This window comes from Eriocheir sinensis, chromosome 56 (assembly GCF_024679095.1).
Source record: "Eriocheir sinensis breed Jianghai 21 chromosome 56, ASM2467909v1, whole genome shotgun sequence".
Lineage (NCBI taxonomy): Eukaryota > Metazoa > Arthropoda > Malacostraca > Decapoda > Varunidae > Eriocheir > Eriocheir sinensis.
This window is the reverse complement of record NC_066564.1, coordinates 7,947,018-7,971,927: the sequence shown is the minus strand read 5'-3', so window position 1 is coordinate 7,971,927 and position 24,910 is coordinate 7,947,018. Positions and strand designations below refer to the sequence as shown.

The window sequence follows — 24,910 nt, the reverse complement described above, 5'->3', positions numbered from 1 at the left end:
TCACTCCTTCCCTCATTCCTCATTCCTCACTATTTCTTCAGCATCGACGCATCTTCACTCACGCTCATTCACCTTCCCTCACTATCCATTCATCTTCCTCACCGTCTCTAATATGCTCATTCATTCACTCACTCCTTCCCTCATTTCTTTCACTCACTCTTGTTCATCATTCTCACTATTTTTTCAGCATCAACGCATCTTCCCTCACGCTCATTCACCTTCCCTCACTATCCATTCATCTTCCTCACTGTATCCTATATATCCATTCATTCACTCACTCCTTCCCCCATCCCTCACTTTTCACTATCAACTCATCTTCCCTCACACTATTTCACCTTCCCTCACCATCCATTCACTTTCCTCACCGTCTCTTATCTCCCTCATCCCTCACTTTTCCCCTCACTCTCTCGTTCACCATCCTCACTTTCTCACCATCAACTCACACTATTTCACCTTCTCTCACCGTCCATTCACCTTACCTCACCATCCATTCATCCTTCCCAAAACCCTTCCCATTCACTTCTGTTCAACACCCAAAGAGGAAAGTTTTGCCTCAATAGATCGAAGTTTTAACCTCAATACACAGAACTGTTGACGGCGAGGACGAGGTGAGGATGGAAGAGAGGAGGAGGAGAGAAAGGTGACATAGGGGGAAGGAGGGAAAGTGTGTTGAGGAGATAAGACTGTAGAGATATAAGAGGTGTGTGTGTGTGTGTGTGTGGGGGGGGGGGGGGGGATGTTGCTGTGAAAAAAAGGAAGAGAAAAAAAAAAAGATGTTTCGCGGACACTCATCTCGTTCCTGCAATATACACTCTCTCTCTCTCTCTCTCTCTCTCTCTCTCTCTCTCTCTCTCTCTCTCTCTCTCTCTCTCTCTCTCTCTCCCCCCCAACAACAACACACAGGCACCTAACCAAATAACCACACCGGCCGCAACGCAAGGGGGGGGAGAGAGAGAGAGAGAGAGAGAGAGAGAGAGAGAGAGAGAGAGAGAGAGAGAGAGAGAGAGAGACCAATAAATCACACGCCAGCCCAACCAGACTTATGAGACATGGACTGAAGCGACCACACAGAGAAACAATGTGTGTGTGTGTGTGTAGATGGGTGAGAGCTGATGATGGGAAAAATGAAGAGTGGTGGTGGTGTTGATAGTGGTGGTGATGGTGATGGTGAGAGACAAGGAGCTGAGTTGATAGAAAAGAACGTGTGGTTGGTATTAACGGACGTGATGGTGCTGATGAAGGTGATGGCTGTGTGTGTGTGTGTGTGTGTGTGTGTGTGTGTGTGTAGGAAGAGAAAATCTGATGCGTGTTCAAAAGCAATGAAAGAAGGAAAAAGAGAGTCGGAGATGTATATAGGAAAGGAAAAATGATGATAGCATGTGTATTGAAGTAAGGAAGAAAGGAAAGATAAGGAAGGTGACATGTAGAGGGAAGAAATGAAGGAAAGGAGGAGGAAGGAGGCGAGGGTTGTGTGTAGGGAAGGAAGGAGGAGGGATGACGAGGGTATAAATTTTGTCCGTATGGAAGGAAGGAAAAGAGGATTGGCAGGTGTCTTACGGAAGGAGAAAACATATGCTGTGTCTATTGAAAGGAAAGAGAACGATGACGTGAACTGTACATGTATGGAAAGGAGAAAAGAGAGGAGTGTAGGAAAGATGAAATGAAGGAAGATGTATATTGCGTCTCTAAGGAAGAAAGAAAGGAAGGAAGGAAGGAGAAAAGTGGAAGGTGTGGCGCAGTGTGACGTGGAGGGCCAAAGAGGAGGAACTTTAAGTGGGTGGCGTGGATAATTAGTAATAATGTTAGTGATGCTGGTGGAGGTGGTGGTGGTGGAGGTGGTGGGAGTCTCTAAGATAATGTTGGGAGGTGGAATTAAAGTTGCTGTTGCTGTTGCTGTTGGTGGTGATGTCAGAGGAAGGGGTGGTGGTGGTGGTGGTGTGTGTTAGTTCGTGTATACAGGAGGAAGTGAGCGTTCGTGAAATTGTCAGGTGATGGAAGTGTGTGTGTGTGTGTGTGTGTGTGTGTAGTTTTGTCTTTTTGGAGAGAGAGAGAGAGAGAGAGAGAGAGAGAGAGAGAGAGAGAGAGAGAGAGAGAGGAAAAAGAAATCAAGCGTAGGAGGTTAACAGAAAAAGGAACCAAAGATAAGGAGAGAGAGAGAGAGAGAGAGAGAGAGAGAGAGAGAGAGAGAGAGAGAGAGAGAGAGAGTATACAGGATGCAAACAGGTATGAATGAGAACAAAAAAAATCGTAACTGTAATAATATAAATTTAATTAATGAAATTATTTACACACACACACACACACACACACACACACACACACACACACACACACACACACACACACACACACACACACAGACGAGAGAAAAAGAAAGATAGGGAGGGACAGCAACAATAAGAAGGGGTAGGGAAAGGGAGGGGAAAGGAAAGGAGGGGGGAGGGGTTTTAAAGGGGATGTTGATGGCGGAAGTCTGTCCGCTCTCTCTCTCTCTCTCTCTCTCTCTTTTACAAATTAGAGGTATATAATTTCTGACGGTAAGATTTTTGTGACCTTTTCCCCCTCAAGTCTTACCCTTACGACACAATTGGGATATTTTCTTATGTGAACGAAACAATACGGAACTCCTGACCGAGGGAGAGCCTTGAGAGATCCTAACAGACGTAATTATATGAGAAATTCGCTCCATAGTGGAACGTTCGGGGTAAGTAAACGTTCTATTGTGTCGGGGTGAAAGTTCAAATCCCGCACGTTTTCTGGGGACTCAAAGGCGAACGTTAGAGAGTATTGGCCCCCTAAAAAACGTTGATAAAGTGACGGTATTGTATGGTAACGTTTGATAGGGTGTGGCCTCGTTTTCTGGGGATTCAAAGGCGAACGTTTTAGAAAGTATTGGCCACCTAAAAACGTTGATAAGGAGACGGTATTGTGTGGTAACGTTTGATAGGGTGTGGCCTCGTTTTCTGGGGATTCAAAGGTGAACGTTTAAGAAAGTATTGGACATCTAAAAACGTTGATAAGGTGACGGTATTGTATGGTAACTTTTGATAGGATGTAGCCTCGTTTTCTGGGGATTCAAAGGCAAACGTTTCAGAGAGTATTAGCCACCTAAAAAACGTTGATAAGGCGACGGTATTTTGTGGTAACGTTTGATGGGGTGTGGCCTCGCTTTCTGGGGATTCAATGGCGAAAGTTTTAGAGGATTGGCCACCTAAAAAACGTTTTGACGGTATAGGGGTAAAGTTTAATGGGTGTGCTCTATGGTGACGTTTTTGAAGGGTGATGAGTCCATGGCGATGTTGGAGTGGTGAACGTCTGATTGTTTAGTCTTCATTAACAATATTTCAGCTGATTTGTATTTTTCACCCGTTTTTCAAGGCCTGGTTAGCTAGCTTCGTTGATTTTTTATATAACTTTTTTTACGACTGAGTTTGTAATATGTCGACTTAAACTTAAATCCTACACTTCTCGCTAACTTCGTCCCCCCAAAAGAATTAAATTAAAAAGACAAACACGCCACACGCCTTATGAATACAAATACGACGCTTATAAAAAAAAAAATCTAATGTCAGCGAAAACAACTTTACGAGAAAATTTATGAGGTGAAAAATAATTTGTCTAAGGGAAGTGGCTCAAAAAAATGCGTGTGTAAGATTAAAATGTTTTTGTGAGGTCTGTGGCAACGTCTGTAGTCTGTGTATGAAAACAATAATTCGTCTGTGATATCTGTGGTAAAGTCTGTAGTCTGTGTATAAAAACAATAATTCGTCTGTGATATCTGTGGTAAAGTCTGTAGTCTGTATATAAAAACAATAATTCGTCTGTGATATCTGTGGTAAAGTCTGTAGTCTGTGTATGAAAACAATAATTCGTCTGTGATATCTGTGGTAAAGTCTGTAGTCTGTGTATGAAAACAATAATTCGTCTGTGATATCTGTGGTAAAGTCTGTAGTCTGTATATAAAAACAATAATTCGTCTGTGATATCTGTGGCAACGTCTGTAGTCTGTATATAAAAACAATAACTCGTCTGTGATATCTGTGGTAAAGTCTGTAGTCTGTGTATAAAAAAAATCGCCGGTGATATCTGTGGCAACGTCTGTAGTCTGTATGCATAAAAAAATCGCCTGTGATATCTGTGGCAAAGTATTTAGTCTGCATATATATAGAAAAATCACCATGGCAAATTCCCTCCACGGCTGCAATCTCGTATATAGCAACTCACGGGCAGCCTTCAGCGAATGCAAAAAAAATATGAATAACGGAAAAAAAATATATATTCCAGGCAACATTTTCTTTTGTCGTCGGAGGAATATAATGACAGGGAATCTCTGGACGACTTCCTCTGACCCTTCCCCCGCTACCCCCCCCCCTCTCCAATTAGTGACCTCGGCTGGCCTCCGTTAGTGGGTCGCGGAGGTCATGGCACGGGATCGGCGTTTATCGTGTTGACGCGGAACTCTGCACGGCGTAATGAGGGAAGGAACCGTAAATATTGCAAGCCCTTGTAAATATGTTAGATGGAATGCATGTTGTATTTTTCTTGACGTTAAGTGTAGTAAGTATTAAGAGTAATAATAACAGTAATAATGAACACAATAGTAATAACAGAAATAAGAAGAACAATAACAATACCAACAATGAGAATGGTTACTGACTCGTGTTCTTAGAAATCTTGATAAAAAAAATCTTCGAACAATCTTTACCTAAATCTCTCTCTTCTCTTCTCTTTTCTCTTCTCTCTCTCTCTCTCTCTCTCTCTCTCTCCTCTCCAAAAAGACAAAACTACACACACACACACACACACACACACACACACACACACACACACACACACACACACACACACACACACACACACACACACACACACAAAGAAAATAATAAACAGCCAAAACTCAAAAGACGAGAAAGACAAAAACAAAACGAGAAAAAAATCCAGACAAACGAACAAAGAAAAAAAATAATCCCACTTCCAGACAGACAGACAAAGGAAAAAAGAAAGGGACAGATGAGGAACAGAAACAAAAGAAGAAAAAAAAATACCAACTCGACCCACATAACCTAACCTATCCCAACTAGCGCCTGGAATAAGTGAAAATCCTACCCTATGGAAACCTCACCCTCGCCCTTGCTTTCCTGGTGGAGGTGGGTGGAAGGGGTGCAGGTGGAGGTGGAGGGGGCGTGGATGAGGTGGTGTAAGGGGGTGTGCGTAGGCTTAAAGCTGGGTTAGGGAAAGAGAATACTATATTGATTGTCTCCAGGCTCAAACCCACACTGCTAAAGCCAAGACCTAGTGAGAGAGTGTGTGATAGGGAGATGGATGGGTCGAGAGAGAGAGAGAGAGAGAGAGAGAGAGAGAGAGAGAGAGAGAGAGAGAGAGAGAGAGAGAGAGAGAGAGAGAAAGAAGAAGAGAGGATAACAAAAAGGAACCAATGAGAGAGAGAGAGAGAGAGAGAGAGAGAGAGAGAGAGAGAGAGAGAGAGAGAGAGAGAGAGAGAGAGAGAGAGAGAGAGAGAGAGAGAAGAAAGAAGAAATCAAGCGTAGGAGGATAACAAAAAGGAACCAATGAGAGAGAGAGAGAGAGAGAGAGAGAGAGAGAGAGAGAGAGAGAGAGAGAGAGAGAGAGAGAGGACAGGCTGATAAGGAAGGAGTCGAGTGGAGGAGGAAGAGGAAGGAGAAGAGAAGAGAGAGAGAGAGAGAGAGAGAGAGAGAGAGAGAGAGAGAGAGAGAGAGAGAGAGAGAAGAGAGAGAAGAGAGAAACGCCGATGCAGGAGATAATAAACACAAGCAATGAGAGGGAAACGGAAACAGATACGAGAGAGAGAGAGAGAGAGAGAGAGAGAGAGAGAGAGATCGTGATGGAGGAGAGATTACCTAAATGCTGGCTAATGGAGGCCTATTTTTCGGCCGTCCACCAGCAGGGCCTGGGTGTTGCCGCTGCCTGGTGCGAACGTTTGTTTACCTCGAGTGTTTGCGGGAGAGAAACACGGACGCCCACGCCGCCCCTCGAGGCCCGACCTGCAAACGTTTCAGGAATGTAATAACGCCTGAAACTGTGCGTGTAGAGGCTCGTAGGTTTCAAAAAGAGCGCGTGACGTACTATTATTATTGTTATTATTATTATTATTATTATTATTATTATTATTATTATTATTATTATTATTATTACTGTTATCATTTCAGTTCACGAGCACACACATTTGACAAGGCTTTCATAGGAGTTTTGGGGGGCGTTTCCACTGGTAGTTTTATGGCCCTGGCGGTAGTTTGACTCGTCTTCTGTACCGTGACGTGAAAAAACACTGTTATTACTCTGAGGGGTCATGTTCTTAAACAATTCACAGACACCCAAGAACACTATTTTGACAAGGCTTTTTCATAGGATTTTTGGGGGTCATTTCCAGTGGTAGTTTTATGGCCCTGGTGGTAATTTGACTTCTTCTGTACCATGAACGTGAAAAAACATTATTACTGTTCTTACTCTGAGAGGTCATAATCTTAAAATTTGACAAGGTTTTCATATAGGAGTTTTGGGGGGGCGTTTCCTGGGGTAGTTTTATGGCCCTGGTGGTAGTGTGACTCTTCTTCTGTACCGTGAACGTGAGAAATGGAGGAATAGTTGAGAGATTTGTTCTTTTCCCTTTCCTTCCTATACCGGGTAACTCCACTCTTTCCACTCTCTCCTCCCTCCACTCCATTCCCTTACCTTTATCTCCCGAGGGTCCTATTCTCCTCCTTCCACGCTTCTCTATCTCTCCCAGTCCTTCCCTCTCCTCCCCAAGTCTTTCGCTCTTTCTTGCTCACACTAAAGTTTGCTCATAAGGGAAACAGGTTACGTCTCTGCCTCTCACTTTTGTCGCGTTGTCACGGAAGCACGCGAGCAGACCGATGCAGGAAAGGAATGATTTAATGGGGCTTGTTTTAGTATTTGAATTCCTGGTATAGAGGACACCCAATGAGGCTGACTTGTAGGCGTTTTGTATCTTGTTCCCGTCTGTTAATAGTTTCCTCTGTGGCAGTCTCCTTCCTTCTCTCTCTCTCTCTCTCTCTCTCGATTCTGCATTCTGTTGCATAATGTAGCGGAACTTCCTCCCTCCTTTCCTCCACCTCCCTCTTCCCTCCACCTTCCCTCCACTTCCCTCCACCTCCCTCCCTCCGCCTGTGTTATTGTTCCTAATGACACTCTTCCTTGTTGTGTATCTGATCTCTCTCTCTCTCTCTCTTACGGCAGCTTTTCACATTCTATTGTAATCCAACATCACTTCCCTCCCATCATAAACACCACCACCACCACCACCACCATCATCACCACCTACCACCACCACCTACCACCACCATTACCACCTCGAACAGCACCGCCTTCACCGCCTCCGCCATTAGCTTCCATTTGTCGATGAATGAAGTTAGCGAGGCAGCCTACGCCCCCCCTCCCTTCTCTCCACCTCTCCTCGTCCCGTTACCCTTCATACCCGCCTTCCTCCTCCTCCTCCCTCTTCTTTTCTCTCTCCTTTCCTTACCGTTCGTGCTCTGCGAGGACTGGGATGGTGGCCGGGTGGAGTGTTATGTAGGGGTGGAGAAAGTGGAGCAAGGCCTTCGTGGGTGTGGTAGGTGGAGGCACAAAGCGTTGGGTAAGCGGCCGGACGTTTTGGAGTGGTGGTGGAGCGTGATGTAACGGCGTGTGACTCGTGGATTTGAGAGGTGGAGTAAAACGATATGACAGAGTTGTGGATGACGATGAAGGTGGTGATGATGTGCAAATGAATGGAAGAGAGGGTGGAGTATAGATGCAGTGAAGAGGTGGAAGGGGGAGAAGGTGTGAAATGGAAGAAGTAGAGAAGGGTAGGTAATGTATTGGGAAGGAAGATGGGTAGATGGAAGAGGAAGAAATGAAAATGTAAATGAAAGATACTGGAGGAGTTGACAAAGAGAGAAGTACTAGAGAGCTGATGGGTGACGGAGGGGAGTAGAAATGGAACAAGTAGGAAGGAATATATAAGCGACAGGAAGAGATAGAGGAAGAAGAAGAGATGAAAAAGTAAATAAAAGATACTGGAGAAGATGACACAGGGCAGTACTAGAGGTCTGTAGCAGTGGATGAAATACAGAAAGGTGATTAGTATGACGGAAAGGAAGATGAGAATTAGGAGAAAGAAGTGAGGAGGGTACAGGAGGGATATATAGACAGTGGGAATGCTAGAGGGAAGTACTGACAGACTGAACAGGTGAAGGGAAGGAAAGTGTAGGGGCTGGAAGCACAGGTAGATGAACAGGTAGACGAAATACTGAAGGTGTGTAGCGATGTAAGAACAGGCAAGGCAAGAACAAGGACAGGAGCAGGTGAGGACAGGTAAGGTAAGATAAGGACAGGTGCAATGAGGTAACTAGGGCAGGAGGACAGGTGAGGATGGGGGGGTAGTGAGGACAGGTGCGGGGGGTGGGGGGATGTGACGTGATGCAGGAGGTGGAGGTGTAAGGCCCCGCGTCAACTACCTGGGTGACTGTTTATTGAAGTTGATGGGACGGTGCTGATGGCTGGTTTTTGCTCCGGCACTGTTTACACATCCCTTTCCTTCCCTTCCCACGCCTCTCCCTGCCTCCCTCCCTTCCCTATTCCACGCCCCTTGCCTCTTCCTTTCCTCTACTCTTCCTCTTACTGCCTCACTCACTCCCCTGACCCTTCCCTTACCTCTTCCTTTCCTCTACTCTTCCTCTTACTGCCTCACTCACTCCTCTGACCCTTCCCTTACCTCTTCCTTTCCTCTACTCTTTCTCTCCCTGCCTCACTCCCTCCTCTGACCCTTCCCTTACTATGCCCCTTATCTCTTCCCTTCCTCTTCCTCTCATGGTTTTCCTTCGCTTATACTTTTCCTTCCCTTCTTCCATGTCTCTTCTTCCCTCTCTGCCCCTTCCCTTCCCTTATCTCTCCTTACCACGCCCCTTCTCTTCCCTTCCCTTCTCATACCAAGCCTCTCAACATCATTCCTTTCCTCTATTATTCCCTTCTTCTATCTCTCATACCTATCATTCTCTTCCTGCTTCCTCCCATTCGCCCGTCTACCGCCCTCTTCCTCCTCTTCATCCTTCCTTTCCTTTCCTTCCCCTCTCTCCCCTCTTCTTCCTTTCATATCTTTATTCTTCCTCCTTTACCCTTTCTTTAACCCATGTCCCTCCTTCGCCTCTACCGCCCTCTCTCTTCCCCATCATCCTTCATATCCTTTCCTTCATCTCTCCCTCCCTTTCTTCCTCTCTCTCCCACGTTCATCAAGGGCGGTCACTCGGGTCCTGGCCATTTAAATCTCATAACTTCAATAAAGGTAACAAACGTACAGTGATTTAAGACTCATTATGGCTTGTTACGTCTAAATTAATTATATATATCGGCCGTGTCTGTCCGTCCTTCGATTTGTGGGTTATATTTATTTTTTGCTGTGTGTGTGTGTGTGTGTGTGTGTGTGTGTGTGTGTGTGTGTGTGTGTGCGCGCTTCCTTAAGAGGTCTGAATCATTGAAGACGCCGGTTGCTGGGAGGAAGGGGAAGGCAAGAGGGAGGGAGAGGAAGAGGAAAAGGAAGGGGGGAGGGGATGTGGGGTGTTCCTGCGCATTTGCCTTATCAGAGGGGAGTCAAGGAAGGCCAAGGAAGGTCGTGGAAGGTTGGGAGAAGGTTAGAAAAGGAAATATTGGGAAGAGTTGCAGGATTTGGCGAAGCTGTAGGCGGCTGGGAGATGACTCGGAATCGCTGAGAGAGAGATGAGATTGGGAGTGTTAAGATGACGTTGGGGAGGATGGGGTTGGGGTGGTGCTTAAAGGGGAAGGTTGGGGAATAGATAGACATGGGGGAGTCCTAAGAAGCCGTTGGGGAGGATGGGGTTGGGGTGGTGCTTAAAGAGGAAGGTTGGGGAATAGATAGACATGGGGGAGTCCTAAGAAGCCGTTGGGGAGGATGGGGTTGGGGTGGTGCTTAAAGGGGAAGGTTGGGGAATGGATAGACATGAAGTTTTCGTTGGGATAGACAGGTGGGGAGTCGTAAGAATCCATTGGGGAGGATGACAAGCTGGGGAGGAGGATGCTGGAGGTCAGGGAGGATGGGATTGGGGTGAAAGGGGAGAAAAAAAAAGGCGATTTGGCTTATTTTCTCCCATTCGTCTTCTCCCTTCTTCCATTCCTCCTACTTCCGTGTTTCTCCTCCTCCTCCTCTTCCTCCTCCTCCTCGTCTCGTCTTGCTGCTTCAGACGGAACATAATATCCTGTGTAATTGAGGGTCACGGTGTCCTTCCTTCCTTCCTTCCTTCCTTTCCTTCTTTATTCCTTTTCCCTCTTCTTAATTCATTCTTTTCCTCTCTCCTTGATTTGTTCCTTCCATCATTCATTCAGTGTTTGATTTCTTTCTTTCTTTCTTTCTTTATTATATTTTATTTCATTTATTCCTTCATTCATTTATTTCCTTCCTTCCTTCCTTCTTTTTCTTTCTTTGTTCCTGTTCTATTCCCTTTAATCATTCATTTTATCTTTCATTCATTGTTGGATTATTTATCTTCTTCCTTCCTTCCTACCTTCGTTTATTCCTTTCTTCTTTCCTTCACTAATTCCCTCTTTCAATCATTGTTTCATTCCTTTCCTTCCTCCTTCGTTCATTTTTCCTCTTTTCTTTCAATTTTGTATTTCATTTTTATCACCTTTCTTTTTTACCTCTTTTACATTATTTCTCATTTCCTGTAATTCCTCAGATCTTTTTTTCACTTTTATTTTCTCATTTCTTCATTTCCTCTATTTTTCATTTCTCAACGTCATTTCTCTTCTAATAATTTCTCTTCTCGTTTACTTCCGTTCGCTCTCTCGTGTCTTTTTGTTTGTTTATTTATTTGTTTGTCTTACATTCTTCATCTCTGCTCAACCCGTTATTTTTTTTACACGAGTTCCTGTTATGTCTGTTTTTCTGTCTGTCTGTTCATTCTTCTCTTCTAATCATTTCTCTTCTCATTTACTTCCGTTCGCTCTCTCCTATTTTTATTTTTTTTACATTCATCTCCGGTCAACCCGTTTTTTTTTTTTTTTTGCACGAGTTCCTGTTAAGTCTGTTTTTCTGTCTGTCTGTCTGTATGTATGTATGTATGTGTTTATCAGCTCGCGTGTCTGTCTGTCTTCTCGTGTGTGTGTGTGTGTGTGTGTGTGTGTGTGTGTGTGTGTGTGTGTGTGTGTGTGTGTGTGTGTGTTTGCCCTTCCTTGACCTTGACATTTCTCTCTCTCTCTCTCTCTCTCTCTCTCTCTCTCTCTCTCTCTCTCTCTCTCTCTCTCTCTGACGGTTCATTTCCTTTATAGTTTTATTTACTGTTTTTTTTTCTCTTTTATCCGCCGCCCTTTCCATGTATTGCACAAGGTATATTATTTCCTTTCCTTTCCTTTCCTTCTTTTCCTGAATGCTTCCCTTCCCCGTATTTCTCCTCCCTTCCAATCTCCTTTCCTTCCTTTTCATCCTTTCCTTAGTCCGTCTTAGGTTCATATCTCTTGTTCTTTTTTTTCATTTTCACTCTTTATTCACTTTTTTTGTTTTTATTCATCATTATCTTTCATTCCTTTGTTCGTTTCATCTTCTGCGTTCGTATTTTTTTTATTGTTTTCCCTCGCCTGACCTTTCTCTTCGTGTTGTTTTTTTCTTCTTTTCTCCTCGTCTCCCTCACCTTCCTTTGTCTCTCTCTCTCTCTCTCTCTCTCTCTCTCTCTCTCTCTCTCTCTCTCTCTCTCTCTCTCTCTCTCTCTCTCTCTCTCTCTCTCCTTCTTCCACCCTACCTTCACCCCTTCTTCCACTTCCCTCCACCCCTTTCTTCCACCTCACCTTCAACCCCCTTCCGCTCTTCGCCCGGCCTGTCTGAGGGGGACCTGACAGCCTTTTAGGGAAACGAAAGAAAGGAAGAAAAAAAATCCTTGACCAAAGTCGCGGAAAGGACAAGGAAGCCGCCGAAGAACGCGCAGGATTCCTATCAGAGGAGGAGGAGGAGGAGGAGGAGGAGGAGGAGGAGGAAGGATTGTTGTCTTCTTTGTCTTTCATCATGCCTGCCTCATTTGTGGGTCTCTCTCTCTCTCTCTCTCTCTCTCTCTCTCTCTCTCTCTCTCTCTCTCTCTCTCTCTCTCTCTCTCTCTCATCTTTTGGTTTTACTTTTTTTTGTGTGTGTAGGGAGGTCATTGTGTGCGTGTGTGTGTGTGTGTGTGTGTGTGGAGAGAGAGGGAGAGAGAGAGAGATAAATAGAAAGAGAGAGAGAAACATACAGACATTGCGCGCGTATGTAAGTGCAATAATAATAATAATAATAATAATAATAATAATAATAATAATAATAATAATAATAATAAAAACACAAACTAGCTCACCAAACTTCAGTCAGTCACGGTTTCAAAACACCCCTTGCCGCACACTAACCTTCAGCTGTAAACATGGACATTACACACGCGTTTACCTGGCGACGGGAGAGAGAGTGTGTGTGTGGGAGTGTATTCGTGAGCTTGGAAGCCACACAGGTGCTCTCAGGCTACGCGGTGTGCAGGTAGTGGCGGAAGGTGCGTGTTGGGAGTTCGTACAGCTTGCTAATAAAGTCCCTCCAGCAAAGAAAGAAAGGAAAAGTAGAAGAGTAAGAGAAGGATTAAGAGTAGAAAGGAATGATGAGAGAAAGAATAAAGGAAGGGGAAAAGAGGAAGAGGAAGAGTTCGTACAGCTTGCAAATAAAGTTCCACCACCAAAGAAAGAAAGGAAAAATAGAAGAGTAAGAAAAGGAGCATAAGGAAAGAGGAAAGAGTAAGAGGAAGAGAAGTAAGAACAGAAAGAAATAGGAGAGTTGTCACACGAGCGTCGATATGATTTAAGTGCATCAATTATGGATCAAGTAGTCACCGTGGTCATTCTCCTTGTTTAGCTTTGCCCTTGAGCTGCATCCTTTACCGAACAAGAAAAACAATAAATATATGTAACAAGGTCCATCTTTAGCATAACCAAGAAAGTGCCTCCAGCCTCAGTGAACCAAGGTTTCTTTTTTAACGTATTCATTTACTCAAGTTAACATCGTGGATATAAATTACAACGTGGATCAGCAATGCATGGGGGGGGGGGGGGGATGAAGGGAGGGAAGATAGAGAGTGGGTTGAAAGAGGTGATGGGGAGAATATATTGAAAGGATGAGCTGAGAAATGAGAGGAGGAAGTGAAGATAGATTGAAAGACTTGTGATGGGGAACTGAAGATAGAGAGTGGGTTGAAAGAGATGATGATGGGGAGAATATATTGAAAGGATGAGCTGAGAAATGAGAGGAGGAAGTGAAGATAGATTGAAGGACTCGTGATGGGGAACTGAAGAGAGGAAAGATAGAGAGTGGGTCAAAAGAGATGATGGGGAGAATATATTGAAAGGATGAGCAGAGAAATGAGAGGAGGAAATGAAGATAGATTGAAAGACTTGTGATGGGGAACTGAAGATAGAGAGTGGGTTGAAAGAGATGATGAGGGGAAAATATATTGAAAGGATGAGCTGAGAAATGAGAGGAGGAAGAGAAGATAGATTGAAAGACTTGTGATGGGGAACTAAAGAGAGGAAAGATAGAGAGTGGGTCAAAAGAGATGATGAGGAGAAAATATATTGAAAGGATGAGCTGAGAAATGAGAGGAGGAAGTGAAGATAGATTGAAAGACTTGTGATGGGGAACTGAAGATAGAGAGTGGGTTGAAAGAGATGATGAGGGGAAAATATACTGAAAGGATGAGCTGAGAAATGAGAGGAGGAAATGAAGATAGATTGAAAGACTTGTGATGGGGAACTGAAGATAGAGAGTGGGTCAAAAGAGATGATGAGGGGAAAATATATTGAAAAGATGAGCTGATAAATGAAAGGAGGAAGAGAAAGGAAATAAGCTGAGACAATAGGAGGAAACCATAACGTGAGGAGGAATTAAAGAGGAGATACATAAGTGGAAAGTGGGTTAAAGGAGAAAGGAGGAAAAAGATGATTTGAGAAAGACTTGCAGAAGGAAACGGAAGAAAAGCAAAACAGCTGACTGAAAGAGAGGGAAGAAAAGACAAAATAAGAGGAGAGAAAGGAAGCAAGGTGAAAACAGGAAGCGAATGGAAAGTATGAGAAAATAATGGAGATGTATATCCAGCGTTCATTCACTTCATAAATCATATCGACGAACGTGAGCTAACTCTCATTAACCTACTTTTAAATTCATTATAAACTAACCTATTCTAACTAGCTCTATAACCTACTTCTAAACTAATTCTAAACTAACCTATTTTAACTAGATCTATAATAACCTATTTCTAAACTAATTCTAAACTAACCTATTCTAACTAGCTCTCAATAACCTGCTTCTAAACTAATTCTAAACTAACCTATTCCAACTAGCTCTCAATAACCTACTTCTAAACTAATTCTAAACTAATCTATTCTAACTAGCTCTCAATAACCTACATCTAAACTAATTCTAAACTAACCTATTCTAACTAGCTCTCAATAACCTGCTTCTAAACTAATTCTAAACTAACCTATTCGAACTAGCTCTCAATAACCTGCTTCTAAACTAATTCTAAACTAACCTATTCTAACTACTACTACAATAACCTACTTCTAAACTAATTCTAAGCTGCAAGACGTAAAGAACTCCAATACAATTTTAAAAGAAACATATAAGACAATTCCATGAGCTCATACGTACCAACATATTATCGCATTGTTATAGGTACATTGAGTCTCCTTATTATCGTTCTAAGCTAAGACGTGAAGAACTCCAGTACAATTTTAAAAGAAACATACAAGACCAATTCCCTGAGCCAAATACGTGACACTTCACCATCATCTCGTTGTTATAAATATCTCAAAGCTCCTTATTACAATCGACCATCCTATACCTTGGCGACAATTGCACATCGTTGCCGTTTAAACTACCCGATCGTGTTCCGGCGCGTTGCTGATCCGGGTCGAAGTCTAATGGATTGCCTATCGGTATAAATCTCGGGGCAGTGTGTGGGAGTCGTGTTCCCAGATCCCGCGAGAGTTGTGGACCGAGCAGTGACAGGGCGAGCAGATTGGTGTGTGTGTGTGTGTGTGTGTGTGTGTGTGCGCGCGCGCGTGTGGATTACTTCATTAGTTTTTCGTTTCTAAAAAAATTCTGTATATGTTCTGATTTTTTTATTCTTGTATTATTATATCCAGCGCAAGATAGGATACAATTTTATTCTTATTACTGCTACTACTACTACTACTACTACTACTACTATTACTACTACTACTACTACTACTACTGCTACTACTACTACCACTACTACTACTATTATCATTATCATTATTATCATTACCAAAATCATCATCACCACTGTTAACATCATCGCCGTCGTCTTCCGTGAGTGAGTGAGCGAGTGAGTGAGCGGCCTCGCGTGGGAGCCGCCTCCAGGGACTGACTCATGCCGGCAATCACGGAGCGGCGAAGGATTATTTGCACGAGACGAGACTCACCAAGACGCGCTCGGAGAGATGACTTGTACGAGGGAGGGAGGGGGAGAGAGAAGGAGAGAGAGGGAGTGATAAAAAGGTAAAATGAAGATAAATAGAAGAAAACAAGGCCATGGATGAAGAGTGAAGACAAGGATATTAAAGCAAGCATAAGAAGAGATGAGTACATATACACTAATAAGACAAACAGATACAGAGAGAGGAGAATAAGAGGAGAGGATGAGTACGGTAAACCAATGATAAGTGAGTACAGAGAAGACGAACAGAAGGAGCAGGTGGGTGGACAGCGTGGGAAAAGGAAGGGGGAGGCAGGGGAAGAGGGATGACCGAGAGGTGGATGTGCTTCAAGACGTAAAGAAGAAAGGAAGACAAGAGGAAAGGAGAAGAGGGAGAGGGGTGGATGTACTCAAGGTATAGACAGGAGAAGAAAGGAAAGAGAAGAGGGGAGAGGGGAGAATGTGGTGAAAAGACGTATAGGAAGATGAAAAAGGAAAAAAAAGGAGGATATTGAGTAGATGGAATTAAAAGACGTGTAAAGAGAGGAAGAAGGGAAAAGAAGAGGGCGGATGGTATTGCTTCAAGACATTATAGAAAGAGAAAGAAAGGGAAAGGAGAGGAATGAAAGAAGAAAGGGAGTAGGAGTAGAAAGGAATGAGAGGGATGATGAGTGCAAGAATAAAGGAAGAAGAAGAGAGGAAGAGAAAGAGGAGGAGGAAGAGGATTAAGAGTAGAAAGAAACAGGAGAGGAATGATGAGAATGTGTGCTTTAAGAATTATAGAAAGAGGAATGAAGAAAAGAGAAAGAGAAGACTAAGAGAAAAAGAAGAGGAGGAGAAAGTATGTGGATGGACGTACTTAATAACCCAAAAAAAAAAAGAGAAAGAAAGAAAGGAAAAGTAGAAAGGAATAATAGGATACGAAAAAAAGGGTCTAAATCAGAGAGAAAAAAAAAGCATGTGGTTGGGAGACGGCAAGGAAGAAAGAGACAGAAAAAAAAGTAGGCGAGAGAAGTGGAAGAGAAAGTGGAGGAGGAGGAGGGAAGAGAAGAGAGAGGAGGAGAAAGTTTGGGCGAGTGGCTCCACACATGTTCCCTTTAATTATCTTTACGAGTAATGAAAAATTTGCCAAGAAAGCCTCAAGATGCAGTGTTCTCATTATCGATATTCTTCTTTGTTATACCGGAGGAGGAGGAGGAGGTGGAGGTGGTAGTGGTGGAAGAAGAGGAGGAGGAGGAGGAAGAGAGGGAGAAAATGGACATGAAAGAAAAGAGAAGTGGGAAGAGAGAGAAGGAGGAGGAGGTGGAAGAAGAGGAGTGGGAGGAAGAGGGAAAAATGGACGGGGGAGTAAACAGAAGAGGGGAGAGAGAAGAAGGAGGAGGTGGAAGAAGAGGAGGAGGGAAAAATTGACGTGGGAGTAAAGAGAAGGGGGAAGAGAGGGAAGGAGGAGTAGTAGGAGGAAGAGTGAAAATGGACGTTGGAGTAAAGAGAAGATGGAAGAAGAGAAGGAGGAAAGGAAGAAGAGGAGGAAGAGAGAAAGGGGAAGAGGAGGAGGAGGTGGAAGAGAGGGAGAGGAGGGTTATTCTTACAATATCTAACGGTATAATTTTCCAATAAGGCGATAGAGAGAGAGAGAGAGAGAGAGAGAGAGAGAGAGAGAGAGAGAGAGAGAGAGAGAGAGAGAGAGAGAGAGAGAACACCAACCAAACAAACAAAGACAGAGATAGACACAGACACAGACAAGCAAACAGGCAGACAGCAAGACAGACAGACAGATTAAGAGAAGAGGGTTAACGACCGTGAGTGGAGGAAGAAGGAGGAGGAGGAGGAGGAGGGGGAGAGGGCAAAACAAAACTGCCTGTAAAGAAATGACGGAGAGGAAGAGAAAAAAAAAGGGAGACCGGAAGATGCACAAAAGAAACGAAGGAAGAAAGGAAGGAAAAAGAAGTCGATATGAAAGATGGAAACGAGGCAGAGAAATACAGAAAAGAAAAGAAGAAAAGAACAGAAAAGAGAGATGAGTAATAACGCTTTCAGAGACAAAGAAAGAAAGAAAAAGAAAAGGATTGGATAAAAGAAAGAAAAATTAAGGAAAAGATGAAGAATGAAAAGAAATACAACTCATAACGCTTTAATTAGGACAAATGAATAAAGGAAAAGAAAAAATAAGGAAAAAAAGATACAGAAACAAAAGAAATATAACAAATGGTAAACGCTTCAAGAGACATGTGAATAAAGAAAAAAAAACTAATTTTCTTAGGAGCAGCAAGTAGCGGGCTTTTTTTTTTTTTCATTATTGTTTTATATAGCTTTATTTTTTTGTGTGCCTTTGAGTTGCCTCCTTTGCTGTAAAAAAAAATTACAGGAAAATATACATAAGAAAAAAAGAAAACAGAAAAATAAATCAAAAACAGAAAAAAATATACATAGAAAAAAACGATAAAAAAAGAGAAAAAAAAAATAAATCACCCAAAACAAACTACATCCAAAAAATAAGAAATGAAACGAAGCAGTGACTCACGAATGAAACACGAGTCAAAGAGATAATGAGTAAGAGGATGAGAAGATGAGTATATGACACGTGAGACACAGGGAAGAAGGAAGACGGAGGAGGAGGAGGAGGGATGATTGAAGGCAGGAGGAGGAGGGGAGAGGAATAAAGAGGAAATAGGAGTAATGGAGGACGTTCAGGCTTCTCCTCTCACCCTATCACCCTCCCTCTTACACCCTGTCACCCTCCCTCACACACCCTGTCTCCCCTGCCACCCTCCCTCTCTCGCACCCGGTAACCCTCCCTCTCATCCTCCCTCTCTCACACACCCTGTCACCCCTCTCACCTTCCCTCTCCCTCTTACACCCTGTCACCCTCTCTCTCACACCCTGTCAACACTCTCTCACCTTTCTCATTTGATTAATCTTTTCACTTCTCCGCGATTGAGTCTCGTCCCTTTAAAACCATCGATTTTTCTCTTATTTCATTTATTTCTTTACCTAATCAAACATTTTCTGAAGGGTATCAATTATTTATTTCCCATCTGTTTTAAGTCTTTTTTTTCAAGCATTACTATTGTCTCTATATTAAATTGGGTCACATAATCATATTTCGTACATTTTTCACTTTCGGTTCAATGCTTTTTTTTCTTTAACGAATCAAATAATCTCTGGACTAAAAAATCTTTCCTATAAATTCTACGGGTTTTTTTTTCACTCAATCATATTTTCTCTATTTTTTTTATTTTCCCTAAAGTTCAATGTCTTTTTCTTTCACCCAATCATTTTATTTAACCCATCAGTTCTTATCTTCACATTATTTTTCTCTAGTCAAATGTTTTCTCCATGCTACCAAATCTTTTTCATAAACTCTCATATCTCTCAACATTTTTCAAACACCTGACACCTGTACCAGTAATCACCTCCTCCCTCATTACTCACTGATAACACCTTCAGGGTCATCAATTCCCTGCCATAACAACTCTTTAGTATTGGATCCGATAGCGTTATAGACACAAGGGGCTGCAACTTCCCTCTCCCAAATGAAGCGGTAGCCGTATGGTCCGTATTTGTATGGTAATGTATGCAAATCCCAGGTATACAGTTTGCCTCACCTGCTCCCTCCATCCTTCCCTTTCCCAAACACCTGTACTTTCCCTTTTCGTAAACATATGCGTAGTAGGTCGAAGTAAAATTCACCTACGAAACAGCGTATTGCCACACCTAAGTTTATCCAGGTAGGGCAAATTTCCATGTTAATTAATTGCATACTCTAAACACCTGAACTTTCCCTTTCGTAAATAGGCAAGGTAGTTCAAAGTAAAAGTCACTTACGAAACACCATATTACCTCACCTAAGTTACTTCTTCCATGTAGGTCAAATTTCTGTGTTAAGCAAATGCACACACAAACACATACAGGGTCATATTTTTATACATTTCGCCGCACGAGGTCGCATATTTGGCAAGGCTTTCGTAAGAGTTTGGGGGATGGCATTTCCAGCGACAGTTTTAGGACCCTTCTGCTTGTCCGATCGTTCATCTGTGCCGTGAACCTCAAGAAACACTCACTGGAACCCGATTGATCTCCTTTTCGGCCTTTGGATATAGTTGGTGTGTGTGTTGGAGTCGGAGGCGTCTAAGCACACCCACCACACTGCTTTCGATGTAGTCTAAATTCTTCTGTTAATTACGTAAGGTTGTGCTGTCGTGGGGTGCCTGCCGGGATTGGGGGAGGGTTCGTCTGTGAGGGATTTGAAGTGGCTGTGTTGGGGGGATTAAGAAGGAGGAATTGGGAACCTGTGAGTCTGTTAAGTGAGATGTTACCCTTTTTTTTAATTAATCGCACCCCCCAGCACGTACAACTCTCCTAGATAAGTTTGTTTTTCTTCAGGTAGAGAGCGGTTAATGAGTCGAGACACCTTCAGATTAATTAGCGATTTTATCTTTTTAATTGAGGTTGAGATCAGGTTCACCGTCTGACTACGTGCGTGCATGAACCTTGGAAATTATTAACTATTCGAATGCGTTTTACAGTTACTCGAGTTTATTCACTAGACGTTTTCCTTCTTTTACACAACGAACTTTCCCCCCTCCCTTTGTTTTACGCTTCACTGTTACTCGAAAATACTCTGTAAACCTTTCCCTTCTTTTACATAACAAATTTTCCCTTTCTTTTTCCTTTTTTTTTTTTTTTGCAATTGGTTATAATAAGCTTCACAGTTACAGGAAAATCTCTACTAAACCTTCCCTTTTTCTTTTCTTTTTTACATAACTAACTTTTTATATATATTTTTTTCGTTTGATTTTAATATGCTTCACGATTCCACAAAAATCTCCACCAAACCTTTCCTTTTTCTTTTTTACATAACTAACTTTTTATATTTTTTTAAAGATTTATTTTGATATGCTTCACAATTCCACAAAAATCTCCACTAAACCTTTCCATTTTCTTTTTTTTTTCATCACTAACTTTTTACTTTTTTGTGATTGATTTTGATATGCTTCACAATTCCACAAAAATCTCCACCAAACCCTTCTTTTTTCTTTTTTACATAACTAACTTTTTATATATTTTTTAAAGATTTATTTTAATTTGCTACACAATTCCACAAAAATCTCCACTAAACCTTTCCATTTTTTTTTTTCATCACTAACTTTTTACTTTTTTGTGATTGATTTTAATATGCTTCACAATTCCACAGAAATCTTCACTAAGCCTTATAACTTTTTTTTCGATTGATTGTAATACGCTTCACAATTACTCGAGAATACTCCTTAAACCTTTCCCTTTTCTTTTTCTTTTACGTCACGAATCTAAGCGGAAGAAACAATCTCTTTTTATCGCCTCGTCGTGCATTCGTTTCACTTGTTCCCAAAAGTCAACCGCCGGAAACTCTCATAGTGGAAATCGAGGAAATTAATATAAATTCAAAAGTTCATTCGGCGGACACACACACACACACACACACACACACACACACACACACACACACACACACTCACTCACTAGCATAAACATATTACACGACATTATACAACTTCCAAACACGACACACACACACACACACACACACACACACACACACACACACACACACACACACACACACACACACACACACACACACACACACACACACACACACACACATACACATTCGCAACACAAAAAGGGCAGAAGCCACACCACCTGCGAATACAAAAAAAGAAAAAAAAAAGAAAAAGAGAAACCAGAGGGGAATGAAGGAGGGAAAGAAGGGGAAGGAGGGAGGGAGGGAGAGGAGACATGAAGGAAGAGAGGAAGCAGGAGGGAGGGAGGGAGGCAAGTCGTGAAGGAGAGGAAGCAGGAGAGAATCAGGGAGGGAGAGAAGACGGGAGGGAAAAAAATAACAGGAGGGAGGGAAGGAAGGATGAAGTGCGAGGGAGAGGGAGAGACGGAGGAAAGGAGGGAGGGAGGGAGAGATAACCACGGAGAGAAAGCAAGGTGGAGAGAAGGAGGAGAGGGAGGGAAGGAAGGATGAAGTGCGAGGGAGAGGGAGAGACGGAGGAAAGGAAGGAGGGAGGGAGAGAGAACCATGGAGAGAAAGCAAGGTGGAGAGAAGGAGGAGAGGGAGGGAAGGAAGGATGAAGTGCGAGGGAGAGGGAGAGACGGAGGAAAGGAAGGAGGGAGGGAGAGAGAAACACGGAGAGAAAACAAGAGGGAGGGAAGGAGGGATGAAGTGCGAGAGAGAGGGAGAGACGGAGGAAGGGAGAGAGAAGCATGGAGAGAAAGCAAGGTTGGGTGGAGGAAAGGAGGGGAGGGGGAAGGAGGTGAAGAAGCCCTACTAAGCTAGCTGTTTCATATCGATCAAAGCATTTCCTGGACGCCTCATCCCTGGTCAGCTTTCAAGACCAGAACCCTTCCTTGACGGGGCTCGGTGTGGCGTGTCTGTCTGGGGGGTGAGGGGCGGGGGGGGGCAGGGGGTGATTGGGGGAGAGGTTGAGTTCGTGGGGGTAGGAGAGGAATGCATGCGGAGTCGTTGGTTATCTCTCTCTCTCTCTCTCTCTCTCTCTCTCTCTCTCACACACACACTTTCTGCACTTTTGTTTTTGTTTTCTCTCTCTCTAGTCTTCGTTTTTTTTTCTTTCTCACGCATTCTGACTTGCTAAGGACCGGCGCGGGTGTTTTTTTCCCTTTTTCTTATTTTTCCTCTTATAGCGATTTTTTCGTTTTAGTTTCTGCTGTTTTTAGGTTCTGGAGTGTTTGTGTGTGTGTGTGTGTGTGTGTGTGCGTGTGTGTGTGTGTGTGTCAAAGCTAAGTAACCAGAAAAGCAGAAAAATAAACGAATAAAAAATAAGTAAATTTCAAAGTCAAGTAAAATAAAATAAACAAAACCATCAAAAAATAACCAGTAAATAACGTCTAAAGAAACACAAAATCCCAAACCGAGGAGGCGTTCCAGGGTTTCGAACGCGGGTGGCGGTCAAAAGTGGTTCCTCTTCATCCAGGTGAACCAAAAACTGACCAGCGTGTCCTGTTATAGAGACTTCTTATGCAGACCCTTCCTTCTTTTTTCCCTCCTCTCTCTCTCTCTCTCTCTCTCTCTCTCTCTCTCTCTCTCTCTCTCTCTCTCTCTCTCTCTCTCTCTCTGTTCCTCTCATCATCACATTTCTTCCTTCTTTTTCTTCTTTCTACCTCCCCTTCCTCCTTTCTCTTTTTTTTCTCCTACATTCTTTCCTTCTTTTATCCTCTCTCCTCCTTTATCCTTTCCTCTATTTCCTTGTTTCTTTCCTCTCTTATTCCCTTCTTCATCTCATTCTTTTTTCCTTCTCCCATCCTCTCCTACCTCCTGCCTCCCTTCGTTCATTTCTTCTTTTCTCCTTTATTTTTCTTCGTCCATCATCTCCCTCCGTCCCTCCGTCAACTTAAGGTAACACTGCACCTGGCCGCTGATCACTTCGTCTGCTGCAATCTCGGCCAGCACTGCGTCATTGTTTACTTTCGCTCCGCCGCTGTGGGTCAAGCCATTAAGGGAAACACTATCGCTGGGAAATACTCTTCTTTCCACGATCTTGAGGATGCTATTTTAAGAAGCTACCGCCTTTCACATCAACTACGTATTTCCGAAGGCCAAAAGGGAGATCACTTGGGTTTTAACGAGTGTTTTCTTAGGTTCGTGGTACAGAAGAAGGGTCAAGCTACCACCAGGGACATAAAGCTACCCGTGGAAATGCTCAAAACTCCTACGAAAGCCTTGTCAAATATGTGAGCTTGGGCGCCGATATGTGTCAGAATATGGCCCATACTATCATAAGAAGTAAGAAGATGGCGCCACTATAAACACTTGCCTGCGCCATGATGGGCTGGGGCCGACTACCTTCCAGGCCCCTCAAGCAAGCCTACCAGCGCTAAAGACGTAAAAAAATAAAAAAAATAAAAAGCTAAAACTGAGGACAACTGGGCATACAGGAAGACCGAGATGGAGAAAGAAAGGCATAAGGGCATAAACTTTAGTAGGATGGTCAAATATGTGTGTCTGGGCGCCGAAATGCGTCAGAATATGGCCCATACTATCATAGCTAAAACTGAGGACCACTGGGCATACAAGAAGACCGAGATGGAGAAAGGAAAGCATAAGGGCATAAACTTTAGTAGGAAAATCAAGGCATAAGCTATAATCGAAAACCAATAGACATACACGAAGATTGAGATTGAGATTGAGAGAGACACAAACTGAGGTAGGATGAGACAGAGAGAGAAGGGGGAGGATATAAATGAACACACACACACACACACACACACACACACACACACACACACACACACACACACACACACACACACAGAGCATCACACAAGTCACATCACCTCACGTATTCTCATTATTCCCAGGCTGTTAAGTAAATCACGGGCCCTCACCACCACCACCACCACCACTACCACCACACCGCCAGCAACCCATAATTGGAACGCTAAGCTAATGTGAGGATGAATGTGATTATGGTGCGATGCTGAAGAGGGTGGTGGTGGTGGTGGTGGTTGTGGTGAATGCAGTGGTGGTGAGGGTGGATTAAAAGAGTGTTAGTTATGGTGCTGAGTGGTGGTGATGGTAGTAGTTGTGGTAGGTGAGGAGGTGGTAGCGGTGATGGCAGTAGTAGTAATATTAAAAGTTGTGGTAGTGGAGACATACTGGTAGGGGATGGTGGTGCAGTGGTATTAGTGGTAGTGGTGATGATGGTGAACAGTGAAGATATAGTGAAGGTTAGTGATGGTGACTGGTAAAAGAGAAACACTTGGAAGGAAGGAAGGATGATGATAATAAAACCGAAATTGACCTCTTTTGGCTACTCTTTACTTTTTTACTTTTGTGGGAGCGGCGAGTAGCGGGCTTTCTTTTGTACCCTTTTTGTTAACCTTGAGCCGTATCCAGTGATGTAAAAATAAAGTAGGAGAGGAATCATGGCAGTGGGAAATGGAGGTCTTGGGTGGAAGGATGAAAGTGGTGGAGGATGAAGGGGAAGAGGGGGAGTAGTTTTGTCTTGATGTCTATTAGTGGAGGGAAAAAAAATAGTCTAGGAGGGGGGGGGGGGGGTAGGACTTTTAATGGAGAAAGGATGTTACAGAGTTGTTGTTGTTGTTGGTAGTGGTGGTGGTGATGGTGGTAGAACTTGTTTATATGGGAAAGAAATGTTGCAAAGATGGCGGTGGTAGTGGTAGGTCAGACTAGTTAAAAGAGAGAATGTTGGTAGTAATGTTAGTAACGCTAGTGGTAGAAAGGGTTGGGTTCTTATTGGGGATATTGGTAGTAATGGTGATGATGGTGGAAGGACAGACTAGTTAAAAGAGAAAGAATGTTGGTAGTAATGTTAGTAACGCTAGTGGTAGAACTTGTTTAAACGGGAAAGGAATGTTGTACTAATGGTGGAAGGACAGACTAGTTAACAGAGAGAATGTTG

General features: G+C 43.1%; 1 protein-coding gene and 1 long non-coding RNA gene across 51 annotated transcripts in view; both read left to right on the top strand.

Annotated features, from left to right (window-relative positions):
* The window catches only part of LOC126984250 (mucin-12-like), a 148,768-nt gene that overhangs the window by 33,846 nt on the left and 90,012 nt on the right, over positions 1-24,910 (top strand). The gene's annotated exons all lie outside the window — the stretch shown is intronic.
* On the top strand, positions 2,375-4,821 carry LOC126984260 (uncharacterized). Its single transcript, XR_007736525.1, has 2 exons — positions 2,375-2,977; positions 3,082-4,821. It is a non-coding gene; the product is annotated as an uncharacterized LOC126984260 (long non-coding RNA).